This window comes from Macaca mulatta, chromosome 9, assembly GCF_049350105.2.
Source record: "Macaca mulatta isolate MMU2019108-1 chromosome 9, T2T-MMU8v2.0, whole genome shotgun sequence".
Classification (NCBI taxonomy): Eukaryota; Metazoa; Chordata; class Mammalia; order Primates; family Cercopithecidae; genus Macaca; species Macaca mulatta.
In genome coordinates this window covers 134,555,517-134,570,794 of record NC_133414.1, presented here as the reverse complement: position 1 = coordinate 134,570,794, position 15,278 = coordinate 134,555,517, and the positions used below count along the sequence as shown (strand labels likewise).

The 15,278-nt window shown below is 47.5% G+C and overlaps 1 protein-coding gene across 1 annotated transcript in view; it reads right to left on the bottom strand.

The window, feature by feature from the left end:
• Nucleotides 1-15,278, bottom strand: part of HTRA1 (HtrA serine peptidase 1) — a 52,665-nt gene that overhangs the window by 26,108 nt on the left and 11,279 nt on the right.

Genomic DNA, 15,278 nt, shown 5'->3' with positions numbered 1-15,278 from the left:
AGAGGAAGCCAAAATGCATGCTCAGCCTTTGGAATTCTGAAGGCGGAGTGAGCACAGTTCCCCTGCCTGGGCTCAGCTGCAAATGTCCATCGAACTCCCAAGGGAATGCCCACCCAAGTAAGGCAGTAAAATCCACTCATGATAACCTCTTTGCTCAGGTTCTCTGCTCTCAACAGAATCACCAAAAAATCACCTCTGCTCTGGTGTCGAGCAGAGGCACCAGCAAATGCTTCTACCTCACACCAGCCTTTCCAAGAAGCTGATGGCCCAAGTATTTTTTGTTGTTGTTTGTTTGTGTTTTTGTTTGTTTGTTTGTTTGTTTTCTTTTTGAGATGGAGTCACGCTCTGTTGCCCAGGCTGGAGCGCAATGGTGCAATCTTGGCTCACTGCAACCTCCACCTCCCGGGTTCAAGCGATTCTTCTGCCTCAGCCTACTGAGTAGCTGGGATTACAGGCACCCACCACCATGCCTGACTAATTTTTGTATTTTTAGTAGAGACAGAGTTTCACCATGTTGGCCAGGCTGGTCTCGAACTCCTGACCTCAGGTGATCCACCTGCCTCAGCCTCTCAAAGTGCTAGGATTATAGGCATGAGCCACCGCACCCAGCCAAGGGTCCCTTTGTGATGTGGTATCACCCTCTGCCTGCGTCCCTTCCCTGAGTCCCCACCATTACAAAGAAGCAACCCTCCTGAGAAACACCGCAGGAGCGAAGGAGCACCGGGGCTTTTCTCTAGGAGAGGCTCACCAGATGGGTAGATCTGAGATTATTACGAAGAAACATGAAGGCAAAGGGGCAGCTCCTATCTTTCCCACTGACACCCCAAGGCAAGCTGAGGCCATCGTCCGTCCCCAAAGCGGTTTCCACCATGCCTTAACCACATGTTCCAACCCTGCCCGGGACATCCCAGACAAAAGGCATAAGAGGTGCCTTAAGACTGTGGGTGAGAAAAAGAGGAAAATCAAACGACCATAATGCTTTATACCTACAGTCATGCACCACATAACATTTCAGCCAACTGTGGACCATAATGCCATTGTTTTTACTGTACCTTTTCTATGTTTGGATACGCAAATACTCACCATTGTTACAACCGCCTACAGTATTCAGTACAGTAACCTACTGTACAGGCATGCAGCCTAGAAACAACAGGCTCTACCATCTGGCCTAGGTGTGTAGTGGGCTATGGCATCTAGGTTTGATAGGCGCACTCTGTAACATTCCCACAGTGATGAAATCGCCTAACGATGCATTTCTCAGAACGTATCCCTGTCACTCAGTGGTGCATGACCGTTTATACTACAGTGAGTGGCCCCACGTGGTGGGTGTTTCCAAAGCTACTTTCAACAAAGCTGTCACATGTCCCGATGTGAGGCTCTCACCCAGGAGGGCTAAAAGTTAGTTTCTGTCGACCAGAGGCACACACCCAAGGTAACTGATTCAGAAACAGGCTGCTAGAGATTCAGGGTTCTGGGCTCCCATTTTGGTGGCACGGGTGGTGGCAGAGGCAGTGTGTCCCTGGAAGTGCACCCTTAGCCTACTACTCCAGCTCCTAATCTCTGCCACCTGCTGCTACCTCTTAACAAGTCTGCTCAAGCAGGCTGGAGGGCTTCCAGGCTGGTCTGCAGCTAAGAGCCATGCACCCCATTCTTCCCCCTTGGAATAGCTCAATGCTGCACAAGCAGGCTCCAGGGACCCGCACTCCTTTGTTAGCTGCTCGCTACGAATTGACAGGAAGCTTTTGGAAACTTTCAGAGCAATTTCACATGGTAATCTTATGTCTGTTGCGTTGAAAAATGAATAACTGTGGCTTGTATTTCCTGTCTCATATTTTGTATTTTGTAGGTATTTTGTGTCTCATTTACCAACAGGCCTGTGTGCCTGCCCCTAACACACATGCATATACACACAGAGATGCACAGGCACACACACACAAACTCACACATACACACTATGCATACACACCCACACACGTACACACATAAACACACCCACACACATACACCCACACTCATACACAGACTGTCACATAAACACCTATACACACTTCCACACAATTCATATACTCACAGATGTGCACATACACACAGAGTCACACATATATACATACAAATGCACACACACACACACACACACACACTCACATACATGCCTCTCTTACCACTAAGGTGGCAGCCCTTCCCCAGGCTCTAGGCTGTAAGTAGAAGCTATGAGACGTCCCAGCCCTCTTGTGACCCATCACAGTTTCATACCCACTGGCTCCCACATCCCTACCACGCTGGGTCACAAGGGGCCATAGTAACCCAACTTGACACCATGGGGCACAGGGACATCTGGAGGACCACCTGCCTCTCCCACGCTTGCTTTCTCGGAAGTGAAAGCGCATCTGTGAACAAAGGGCCCCCTTCTGTCCTGGCCCCTGACCTCTGAGCTGCTTTATTTAAAGATTGGAATCATCTCTTTTTACATAGCATGGTTTTCTAAGGTACAGAAAAAGATCCGCAACTACTAGGAGGAATAATTTAACAAATTCAGGACAGTATCATATTATTATTTTTGCTTTCAAAACCCTTTCATCAGTTGCCTTAATTTAATTTTTTCTACCTTCCTGTGGAACAGGAAAATCAGGTATCCTTCCCATATTATATATGGGGAAACTGAGGCTCGCAGACTTTAAATAACTTCTCCATGGACACTAAAATTTCTTAATAGAGAGTATAAGTAACAGGTAGATCCGGGCAAGCCCTCCCAAGCCCACAGTGTCACCAGATTTACAGCTTCTCGCTTCAACACCGGCCCCCTACAGATCTGCTACCCTCCCAGGTTTCTAGGTAGTTGGAAATAATTGGTGTGTCTCCTCGAGCACTCCAGTGGGAGGTGTAAATAAGGGAATGGAAATGTTCCTTCTGAACACAGAGCCTGGCGAACGTCACCAGAGACAGCTGTAAACAAACGCATCTGGGCTTCCTCAGACCAGCTTCCTGGGGAAAGGCCAAGAAGAGGTTTAACTCCGGCCGGGCCAGCAACACAGAGACAGCGTGGTGTTTCAGAAACTCACGAGAAGGACCATTACTAGCACCTTCCCACTAAGGATCATTAACTGACTTCCTCTTTCTGGCTTCCCGAATTAGGTATGGGAGAATCTGCCCACGCCAGAGGCAAAAATGAAGATGGATTGAAGACGGATTTTGCTGGGCAGTCGCCTTCTCACACAGTCACAGAAAGTGGCTCCAGGGTCTGCCCACCAGGAAAGCAACAAGGGAGACCAAGGAGGATCTGGCCTGGCCACTGGAAGGCCCAGTTCCAGCCTCAGTCCCCTGGGCAGCCTCCATTTCCTCATCTGTAAGATGGACCAAATGCCTCTAGAATGAGCTGTGAAGATGGACCAAATGCCTCTAGAATGAGCTGTGAAGATGGACCAAATGCCTCTAGAATGAGCTGTGAAGATGGACCAAATGCCTCTAGAATGAGCTGTGAAGATGGACCAAATGCCTCTAGAATGAGCTGTGAAGATGGACCAAATGCCTCTAGAATGAGCTGTGAAGTCTGCTCCAGCTCCAACCTTCTGTGATGGAATCCCTGTCTCTCCCTCTCCCCAGCGTGCTGCAGGAAGATAAAGAACATGTGAAATTTGAGATCAGGTCCAGGACTCTCCAAATTCTGTAGATGAGGAAACAGAAAGAAGGAGCAGTGGGAGCACAGACCATATGACAAGCCTGACTGAGCCTTCGTGACGCATCCCAGATGAAAAAGCAACCATTGACTTCCATTCTTACCATCCCTGGGTGGACCAGTGGCAACAGGAAAATAGAACAGAAATAACTAAACAGAAGAAACATCAGCTAACTGTTCAAAGATGGACAAAATGTCAACTGAAAGAAGAAGAAATATTTGGCTTGTCCAAATGCCATTTCAGAGTGAGGAATAAAAGTGTGTCTAAAAGCAGCTTGGTTCAGTGTTAGATTCCTGTTCTATTAAAAAGGCTCATCCATGAAACTAGATGGAGTGGCCACTGCCTGATGTTCTACAGAAACCCTGGCTGGCCCATCTGCTGTGATCTTAACTGTGGGTCAACTGTCTTCCTTCCAGACGGGTCAATCCCAATGGAGAATCCCCATAGATGGGCCCAGGTTGGTTCTGCCACTGCCCACTCTCCAAGGGGTTCAGGGGAAAGAGGGTGGGGGCGTCCAGGCCACTCAGCATGAGGAGAAGGCTGTGCACAGTCTCTGGCCTCAGATGGACCAGAGTGTGACCCTCAGCATGGTGCTCACTAGCTGTGTGGCCTTGGACGTGTTACCTCACTTCTCCAAGTGTTAGCCCCTCATCCATAAAATGTGGTAACACCATCTACCTCAATGTGTTTTCTATGCTGATTTCATGATCTACTGTATATGAAATGTTTGATCAAGCCATGGCATACAATTTAGAAAGAAGAAAATCCACAGGACTGGCCACGGTGCTGCTCTGTGGCAGCTCTGTATAGGTGCAAGCACGTCACACATCAGTGGCACAGCAGAGAGGTAAAGGGAGGTGTCTGGAGACCCACTCAGCCACCTCCGCTCCTCCTAACAGTGTCGTCATATCACTGCGAAGGTATGATCCAGGGAAGCTGTGTGGCAGGCTGGTTTTTCCGGCCTTCACCTGTATCTCTTCTCCCTAGCTTACAAGGGTACCCCACTACAGAAAGGAGACAGGGCAAGGTCAGCAGATAATCTAGCCTGACTGCAGCCCAGGTGAGCGCTTAAACCTGATGAATCAACCAACCTGAAGAAGGCCATTGTAACGCCCTAGTAGGTAAGGATCATGCCTCCTCCCCACACTGTTCTGTTAAGCCAGAACTGAGGAAGCAGAAGGCAATGAGGATGGGAAGCCTCCAGCAAGGTCAAGGCCTGGCCCTTTTAACTGCTCCTTTATTGAACAGAAAGCTGGAACTGGCTGCCGTTCAGTAATGGACCACACAATGAGGCATGAGAAAGAAAGAAAAGGCATCGAGATTGGAAAGGAAAATGTAAAACTGTCTTTATTTGCAGATGATACATATGATAGTCTATGTAGAAAAATTCTAGAAATCTACGAATATATGACTGCGTTTGTCAATGTCACAGGATAACAGGTCAATAAATAATTGCATTTCTATGTATTAGCAATAATTGGAATCAAAATTTTTAAAATATAACTATAACAGCATCAAAAATAAATATCGAATAATTAGGGAAATATTTAACAAGATATTTGCAAGATCTGTACACTGAAAGCTACAAAATGCTATCAAAATAAAGAAGACCTAAATAAATGGAGAGAAATACCACACTTGTGGATCAGAAGATTCGCTATTGTTAAGCTATCAATTTCTCACAAATTGACCCATAGATTAAGCATACTCCCAGTGAAAATTCCAAGCAGGATTTTTTGTAGAAATTCACAAACTATTTCTAAAATATATGTGGAGAACACAGAGCCTAGACAATCCAGAGTAATTCTCCAAAAGAAAAAACTGAATGACTTATACAGTGCTACATGATTTCATTTTTAAACAGAAAAACTGAGTAACTAAGATTCGTAAAATGGTAAGTTACAACAACTTATAGAGATGGATCTTTCCACTTACCTAGTAAATATTTATCATTGCTGATATTTAACACAATAAATGGCCCATTAAGAGTAGCCAACATTTCCTGTAACTTTATAGTTTAAAAATTGCCAGGATTCAATCCCAATATAATAAATGATTCGTCTTCCCTCTTTATAAACTACTAGTCAAGCACACAACTTCATAAATGTTGCTTCCTTAAAGCACATCATCCCTAGAGTTTTACACATAATACTTCTTAAGAACTTTCAACAACTTCCTTCAAGGAGGAAGAAAAGAGACATACGCAGTGCAGGTAAGCTTCAGTCATTATTCTCCAATATTTCATGTTACTGAAAAGAGCAAGGCATTAAGTGTTTGACATTCATTATCACACTTAACACAATTTGTTGCAGTAAAAATGAAAATCACAGTATGGGGAGTATGAATTAAAGGATAGACTTTTATCTGTGTTTCTCTCAAAAGAATAAGCACAAAGTGGAATATGTGCTTTTTTTTTTGAGGCAGAATCTGGCTGTGTCCCCCAGGCTGGAGTGCAGTGGTGCAATCTCGGCTCACTGCAACCTCTGCCTCCTGGGTTCAAGTGATTCTCCTGCCTCAGCCTCCTCAGCAGCTGGGATTACAGACACCCACCACCACACCCAGCTATTTTCTGTATTTTCAGTAGAGACGGGGTTTCACCATGTTGGTCAGGCTGGTCTCGAACTTCCGACCTTGTGATCTGCCCGCCTCACCCAAAATGCTGGGACTACAGGTGTCAGCCACCATGCCTGGCCGAATATGTGCTTTAGATACATCAAAATGTATGCTGCTTTCATCTTTAAGGCAAAAATGCCAGGTAAAGACTAGATCTGAGGCAGGAAGAAGCCAGAATCGTGTCCTTATGGTTCTAATGCCATGGTTCCCATAGTCTGCCCCAAGGGACCCCAGAATACCACAGAAAATTCATCGATATTTCAGGTTTTCTGGGGAAATACAGTGATACGGGATCACTGTTAGACACCTTGTAAACTAACTCTAGATCAATCATAGTTTTGAAATCAGATCACGCTACATCTCTTTTCATGAGTCCATATGAAGTTGGATTTCTGGCAGTCACTGTGACAAAAAGAATGTACCACACAAAAATCAGTGTTGAACTGGAAATGGGGATGGTGGTGTCCAAACTGATTCCAAGATTTGAAAGGTCATGTGACACCCAACAGGTGCACACATCCCATTCATAAATAATCATGCTTATTGAATAATGAAATTAAAATGTCTTTTTTTAATGACCACTGTGTTGTAGGGACACAAATACTTATCAAATTGTTTGGACCTCACTGATTGATCAACGGAACTGTTGGGTATTTTTTGGCCTTACTGAGGACCATGAAGAAATGACTGCACTACTGTATTCGTCCATTTTCACACTGCTGATAAAGACATACCTGAGACTGGGCAATTTACAAAAGAAAGAGGTTTAATTGGACTTACAGTTCCACGTGGCTGGGGAAGCCTCACAATCATGACAGAAGGCAAGGAGGAGCAAGTCACATCTTACATGGATGGCAGAAGGCAGAGAGAGCTTGTGCAGGGAAACTCTCCTTTACAAAGCCATCAGATCTTGGGAGACTTATTCACTATCATGAGAACAGTGCAGGAAAGACCTGCCCCCATGATTCAATTACCTCCCACCAGGTCCCTCCCACAACATGTAGGAATTCAAGATGAGATTTGGGTGAGGACACAACCAAACCGTAACAACTACTAAAGGTGCCACCAACCATGACAGTTTGGGAGCCTGATGCTCTTGGGCTCTCTGCAGTGGTTGGGCCTGAATCCCTGCATAGGCACAAGGAGCAGAAGTGGATAGACAGCAAACATCCACAAAGCTTCAGCATGGAGCCCTCCATCTGCCCTGTGAGGGGCCCTAGCAAAGTGCTATCATCACGGCTTGTAGAGAGTATGTAGAATTGAAAGAGTGAAGCTGCAGCTGGTTGAGGCCACGGTCTCCTGCCCTCTGTCACACATCTATCCCATCAGGGTGGCTGCCGGCATTTGGGGGAAGAGGCTAAGGGAAAAGTAAAACTGGATAATCATTTTGTTTGGGTTAAATGAGATACATTTGTGTGCTTTGAAGTCCCTTCTGTGTCTAGTTAAATTGCTGTGTCTATCCTGCTATATGTGTGGTCTCCAGGGACACCCTACTGCTCACCCTGCTGGTTCCCCTGGTGCAGGCCAGAGGTTGTACAGAAGACAGTGAGTGTGTGGGTAGCAGAAAAATATTGACTTGATCATAACAATAATCCAAAAAATAATAAAAGTAATAATAAATTATTCTATTTTCTCTTTAGGAAATACTACAAAAGCATTGTCATGTGAAAAGGTCAGCAGAGTTCACAGCCAAAAAATAGAGGAGGAGACAGGGACATTTTCAAGATGAAGGAGTGTTCAGCAGTTAGCTTTTTTTAATCTTGTTTTTCTGGATTTTGTGATGTTTGCAGTATTGGTATATTTTCTGAAGTTTGTCATTTTGGGCATTTTCTCTTTTCAATCTATATAAATAATAGTTTCATCCCTAATGTTATATTCATAATTTAAGGGTTTTTTTTTTTTTCTTGAAGAGAGTATCCTGAATTGTACAAGTTTCAGATTCCATAAAACCTGGACCTGCCAGTGGGAGAAGGTGCCAATTCCTGCTCAGGTGGCAATTTCCTACTGTCCCTCCTCCTCCCACCACCTCCCTCCAGAGCACAGGGCTGGCTCTCAGCATGAGGGGCACTCACGCCATGCCAGCAGGACACCAGAGCTATACCTATAGGACACACTGCCTTGGCCAGACAGCTAGCAGGGACCCTCAGTCACCAACACTCCGTGGCCAGCATGGGGGCTTCACTTTAGGGGACCAAGGCAGCTTTCCCTGGCATTCCCATTAGACTCCCAGGCCAGCTCTCTCCCCACACTGTCCAGCAGCTAACCCACGTGTGCCAACTCCCTTCATTGTCCCTGCACGGGACCCTGGGGCCCTGCCCCCATTCTTGGCTCTGTCCCTTGTCCCTTCTCCCTGTAGAGCTTCCTGCCCTCGCCTGCCCTGATGTGGAAACTTGGGTTCATAAACGCAGAGCATCTGGGATGGGTGGGAACACCAAATTGTACTCCAACCCACACACATTCCCCGTGGGGCCAGCCACCCTAAGGAAGGTCACACCTTTCGGCTCTAAGTTAATGCCTCCATGCCCACTTCTGCCCCTTATAGCTGTGTGACTTCAGACCGTGCCTGTCCCTGCTTGAGCCTCAGTCTCCCTTTCTGTAACACGGAGCTAATATCACCTACTCCACAGGGCTTGGGAGTCCTAGGTGAGACTGCATATAAAGCACTAAATATCATGCCCCATCTTCAAGGCCAAGGCCACCTGGGTTACCGTCTCCCAGCTCTCAGACCAGAGCCAGGTCCCCACATCCCTCCCAGGTACATTTCAACACCTCCAAGTGGCTCTTCTCAAGCTTCTGAAGTTTCCAAGAATGCCACTCTGCGCTAATTCAGGCAGGCCTCACCTCTGTCTTCAGTGTCTCCCCCTAACTGACAATGCCACTTTGGGGCACATAAACTTCCTGCCGGATCCCCACAGCCATCTCCATCTCCTCGGGCCCACGATTCCCTCTCATTTGCCATGTGGCACTGATGCCTCCACTCTCCCCAGAACTCCTTAATGCACACTCCCACCCTGCAGACCTCTCCCCACACCTCCAAAGTGCTTCACCCCATCCCCCTGCATTCATGCCTCTTTTCCTTCCGGCCTGGATGATCTCATTCTCCTCCCCCGCAGCTAGTCAAATCCCACCCAACCTTCAATGTTGACAATAAAATAATATTATCAATAAGAATAACAGGACCTATTTATTGTATAGCATCTACTATATGTCAAGCCCAATAATAGGCACAAATGTTATCTCTAATTTTTCCTGCAAGCCTGCAGGGTGCATCTTATCACCAGTCTACAGAAAGATGAAAAAAACAAGGATCAGAGAATTAAATCATGTTGCCCAAAGCCTCAGAGCTGGCGAGTGGCAAAAGCGAGAGCCTGACCCCATCTGTCTGGCTCCCAGGCTGGCCTCCCTCCTTGGTCCCCACCTTCTCAGCCAGCCTCCAGCCCCCTGCAGCCCACATCATTGTGGGAACATGCTTCACACTTTGTGAGATCAGGGCCAGGACGCAGGATTAACAATCTAACCTTCCCTTCCAGCCAGAACAATCCCGCCTTCCAATTTCTCAGCAGAGTTGATAAGTAGAGCTAATTTGGAAAACAGAACGCAGTGTATTCGAGGGAAAAGAAATGAATCCTCCTTTATTCACAGGGAACAGCATGTTCCCAAAATTCAAATCAGTTGTAAGAGCAGATTGATCCAATCAATGGCATTTTAATGCACTGTCCTAGATTCAAGACTAGCTACATAATATGCAGTGCCCAGTGCGAAATGAGTATGTGGGGCCCTTTGTTCAAAAATTATTAAGACTCCCAAGGGAGCAATAGCAGAGCATTAAAACAGGTGCGGCACCCTTCTGAACACAGGGCAATGTGTGACTGCATTACAAATTCATTTGATTTAATACCCAAAATCCAGATTTAGCACAGAAAAGCGTCTCAGGAGCTGCTCCGGTGCTACTGGAGACGCTGCCTTAATCTGGTCAAACCCAGGAGCCCAGGAGCAGTCCGCAGGGGCTGACACAGTCCCCCACCTGCAGGGAAGCAAGGTAGCCATCCTCCCTGCAATGCCAGAACAGTGCATGCTCCAGGCAAGGCAAGCTGTGCAGCCCAGGCAAGCCCCTCATGCTGACGCTTCCTCACATTTACATTCTAATGTCTCTCCCAGCTTGCAAATCACTTGTGACTCTTCACCTGATTTCCTCCACTTTAAATACCAGCAAAGGTACTCCTACTTTAAAGATTACAAATAAGAATACAACCCAGTACCAACAATTGCCAGGATCCCGGGGAAAGGATGAGATGTGAAGACAGAAACTCAGCCAAAAATATGGCTGGATTGGGCCAGTGTCTGCTCACCAGGATGGAGGCCGGGATGAGCTAAGAAACTGGGCAGGTCCGTCAGCGGCAGCTCATCGCCTCCCCTGTCCCAGCCTCCCTTCCTTCTGCCATGTGGGTTTGGGCATCAGTGACAAGAAAATAAAAACGTTTTTTCAAAGGCAAGAGCACAAAATGCATCATGCAGAAGTTGGAAATTAAGGCCCATGGATAGCACGTTCCATCCTCGCTTGAAAAGCCAGGCAGCAACCTCCCGACCATGTAAGGACAAGGAGAAGTAACTGTCCAGGAGACTGCCTGCTGGGCCCCCACCGCTATATGCTCAGTCCTGCCCTAAAGCCTGGGACATTTCTCCTGGTCGCCTGCAGACACACTGCCACTCTCTCTGGCAAGGCTGCTAGACACCAGTCAGAAACTGTAAATAAAGAAGGCCAGCACCGCAGGCCTCCAGTGCGGGGTCAGGAGAACTTGAAATAATCTTTGGGAATGGCTCAGTGAAGTCTGGGACACACTCCTCAGCTGCCATCAGTACTTTCCCAGCCCAGTAACCCAGCAGGAGTGAGGTCCAGCCTCGGGGCCCCATCCTCCAGGCACCAGCAGCTTTTGGTAGGTCCAAAATCCAGTCACACCCAGAATTTCCTGGGGTATATGTTGGGGGGTACATGCTGGAGGCCTCATCTTCACCTTTATGCTGTCTGAGGGGCTCATCGTATATTTCTTTGGCATCCCCTTCAGCCCCGAGCATGGCTAGATTAAAAGTAACTACAAAGAGGCTACTTGCTGAATAAATAAATCCAGAACCAAATCCAGATGGGACTCCCAGGAGAAAATGACACACCGGGAAACTTATCGGCAGGTGCCCGGGGCCACTCTCATCCACTTGGTTCCACTCACAGCTCAGCACCTTTACAGAGAGGCGGGGGAGAGCGAATGCAGTCAAGGCTGGATGCGAGCTCAACCATCCCTCTAGTGCTCCTCTTACTTCCCAGCCTCTCACTTCCCAGCGGAAGGTCCCCCAACCTGCATCTGTGATGGGGCAGGGGTGCAACAGCAGAGACAAAGCAGAGAGAATGCAAGGGCTGCAGGCCCAGGGCAACTGGGACCGAGTGCCTGCAAACGGCCAGTCTCTGGGTGGCAGGAAGAGAGGACCTGGAATATTGATCTTTACACTGAATGCAGGGTCCTCTCCGCTGAACTTTAGCTGTCAGGACTGGAATGTGGGCTCCACCCCTCTGAACCAGCCACAGGCACCTGAGGGCAAGTCGGACGCCTGCAGCAGGTGTGAGTAGGCCTGTCCAGACAGGACCCAGATGGAGGCAGGTGGTTAACTAACCTGATGCTGTGCAGCTGGGGAGAGGGGCTGGTCCACGTTCAGGAGGCCAAGGATGACTTTTCCCTAAGAAAAACTCCCTTTGTGAGGTTTCTCACTAAATTTGAGAATGATCATGAGAAGCACAAGGGGAGCAGGCAGAGGAGTGGGGAGAGACAGCACGTGGGCTGCATTTAAATGAGCCGTGAATTGCAGAGAAACAGAGCGCTTCCTCTTCCTCCAGGGAAAGTGGACTATGTTCTCTCAGAGGGTCAGGAGAGAAACCAATTTTAAAAGGTTCCTAATGGCCAATGAGGCATGAAGCGAAAGGAGATGGGGCCTCCTGTCTGCAAGAGGGGTTGCCTGGGGAAAGGAAAAAGAAGCATGTACGGCCCAGCGAATGCAGCACAGCTGCCCCAGAACACACATTTCTTTCCCAAGTTTTCAGTTTGAGTGGCTGCATGCTGTCTGCCCCGCTCCATTAAATTCCAAGGAAACTTGTCAGCCATGGCTGCAGCCCAGAGCCCGGCCCAGCACTGGTCTGGGGCATGGAGGCAGCAGAAACAGAAGTGAGACCTTGCACATTCCGGGAAACCAGACCCCCATTCTAATCGCTGCTGCTGGTACTGCACATTCCAGGGCGCCGGGGACGTGGGGGCAGAGGGGCCTGCGCGACTGGATTTCCTCGAACTCTGCAGAGAAAATGCACAGGAAAGACAATGGCATTGCTAAGTGGTGGCACAGGCAGCCAGCTGAGGTCTAAAGGAAACCTGAAACCCTATGCACCATCAGGGCCACTGTCTGCAAATCTAAGGAAAGCCAGCCTTCGGTGTCTCCCATGGCCAATGGCCCTCAGACCTATTCTTGTTAAAATACACTGAATTCACAAGCAGGAATTATTATTTGTCTAAAAAGGTTAAAATCTGAATGATGAATGACCACGCTCTGTCTTTTGTATAGAAATAAATGAAATTCAGGAGAGTTTCGTGTGGCTTCTTTCTTTCCTTTTAATGAATCAAGGAGGAAGAGGTGGGGGAGCCGGGAGCCTGTCCTCAACTTTCAGTCCACATTGGCACTTCCAAGTGTTGGCAGCCCTGCTCTTTCCGGGACAGTCTCCCAGATGGCTCCAAGTGGGAAAAGCTTGCCGGACGCCAGACCTCAGGCTGCTCCCCCGTCTTGCATGTCCCGGGTGCCTTCAGCAGTAACTGTTGCAGGGACTGGGCCAAGACTACAGCAGATGGTGCCTGGAAAAGTCTGTGGCAGGTGAAGTGAAGGAGGAAGACTTTCCCAAACAAGGCTAAGACAGTCTCTCTCAAATAGAGCAGATTCGAAATGCGCTTTCGGGGGGCACTTGGCCAGCTGGCTGTGAACCCCTCTCTGTGCTGTCAGTCACAAGCACAGCCTAGATCTGCATCTTTGGCTTTACTGGGCAAAGATGCCTTCTCCAGAACAACTATGTTGTTGTTTATGTTGTCTGTGTTTAAAGGCGCCTGGCATTGAAAATCACTTTTCAGACTCACTGGCGGAAAAAAAAAAAAAAATCGTGTTTTTCAGTCCTTGCTTGGATCTATGGTGAGTGCTTGGGTTTGATCGGTGCTGTTACATTTGATAGTCTTTTCTGGCCTATTTTATGTATTAGGGAAAAGCTTCCAATCAATTCCACTGCACAGTTTTTTTTTAGATGCCTCCTGAATGCCCAACATGATGTGTCTATTATTATCTTCAGGGAAACAGCTGACTGCTCAGTTCACAAAAACACCATTAACTTTCCTCTTGATAAGCGTCTGGCTCCGGTCCTGACCTTCGCAGATTTCTCAGCTGGGTTCGCTTCCTGCACCGACTCCTCAACACAGGTTGTTATGTCTGGAGCTGCCGGGGCTGTTCAGTCTCCCCAGCCTCCCAGCCTCTGGCCGCAGACTAGGAGGCAGTGCCCACCCGGGTTGAGTGTGCCCCCCTGGCGCAGGAGGAGGGCCTGCGGCTGCAGAGGGGCACCAGAGACGTGAGGGAGGGAGGTGACAGTGAACGAGCCCCTGTATCAAGGAAGAGGCCAGTCCTTTCAAGCAATACCCAGCACGCATGCAACGGGAACTTGTGAAACAGAGACAGACGCCAGAAGGAAGCTTTGGCTCAAATAAGAAATGAAAAGTGGTCCCGGACCCAAAACAAGCCACTTCCCCTTCCTGGGCCTCAGTTACCTCAGTGGTAAGACGAGGGGGTAGGCTAGACGGTTTCCGAAATCCTTTCCAGCTCCAAAGAAGTTCTGTGATCTAATAAATCTGAAAAGTGCATTTCCTCATGTTTTCCTTTCAGTGCGTAATCCCCATCCGTATAGAATATTCTTGGTTTTAATGCTGGCTTCCTGAGTCAGGTGCTACAGTTTCTTCCAATGGAACCAGTCAGTATCACCTGTGCGTTTAGACTTTCACAGTGACCTTCCGGGCTGAAATTAGGATTCCCCATCAGGGAGGGGAGATAAAATAGAAGTCTGGTCTCCCTGTATCCATAAAAAGACATATTTTTAATCATAAAATGGAATGAAATAATGATCCCTGCTACAACGTGGACAACCTTGAAAACATTATGCTAAGACACAGAAGCCAGTTACGTATTGTTTGATTCCATTTATATGAAATGTCCAGAATAAGCCAGTTCATAGAAACAGAAAATGAACCGGTGGTTGCCTAGGGCTGGACAGAGGAGAAGTACGTGGTGGCTACTAATGGATACGGGGTTTCTTTTTAGGGTGACGAAAGTGTTCTGGAGTTGGTAGTGATAGGTGCATGATTGTGAATACATAAGAACAGCAAATTGTACACTTGGGGTAAATTTTATAGTATGTAAATTATCTCTCGATAAAGCTGTTTTAAAAAGAAAAATAATGTTGTTTCTTTTTACTTTTTTAATGTGACTACTAGAAAATGATTTTGTATATGCAGCTTCTGTTATACTTCTGCCTATGTGTACAAAACATTTGAATAAATATTTTCATCACTTTTCAAAACAGACCAAATCAGTCTGGCCTCCTCCCGCATCCTGGACAGAGCTGGCATCCGAGAGGCTTACTGCAGCGAGCCCTGGACTGGGCTTCCTGAGACCTGGGTTCTCTGTTACCTCCTAGTTTGTGACCTCCAGCCCTCAGGTCGCCTCACTGGTCCCAGGCTGCTCGCCTGAGACGCGAGTGTTGGAAGGACAAGCTGACAACCACCCAAGCCCCTCCCAGGTGAGACTGCCTGTGATCACAACTCAACCAGGTAGAACCAAATTGGAAAAGTGCTCATTATTCTACCCCAAACATTGCTCAACTGTTAAGAGCAATCAACCTGAGAATGAAAGTAACCTGTAAGACCAAAAAAG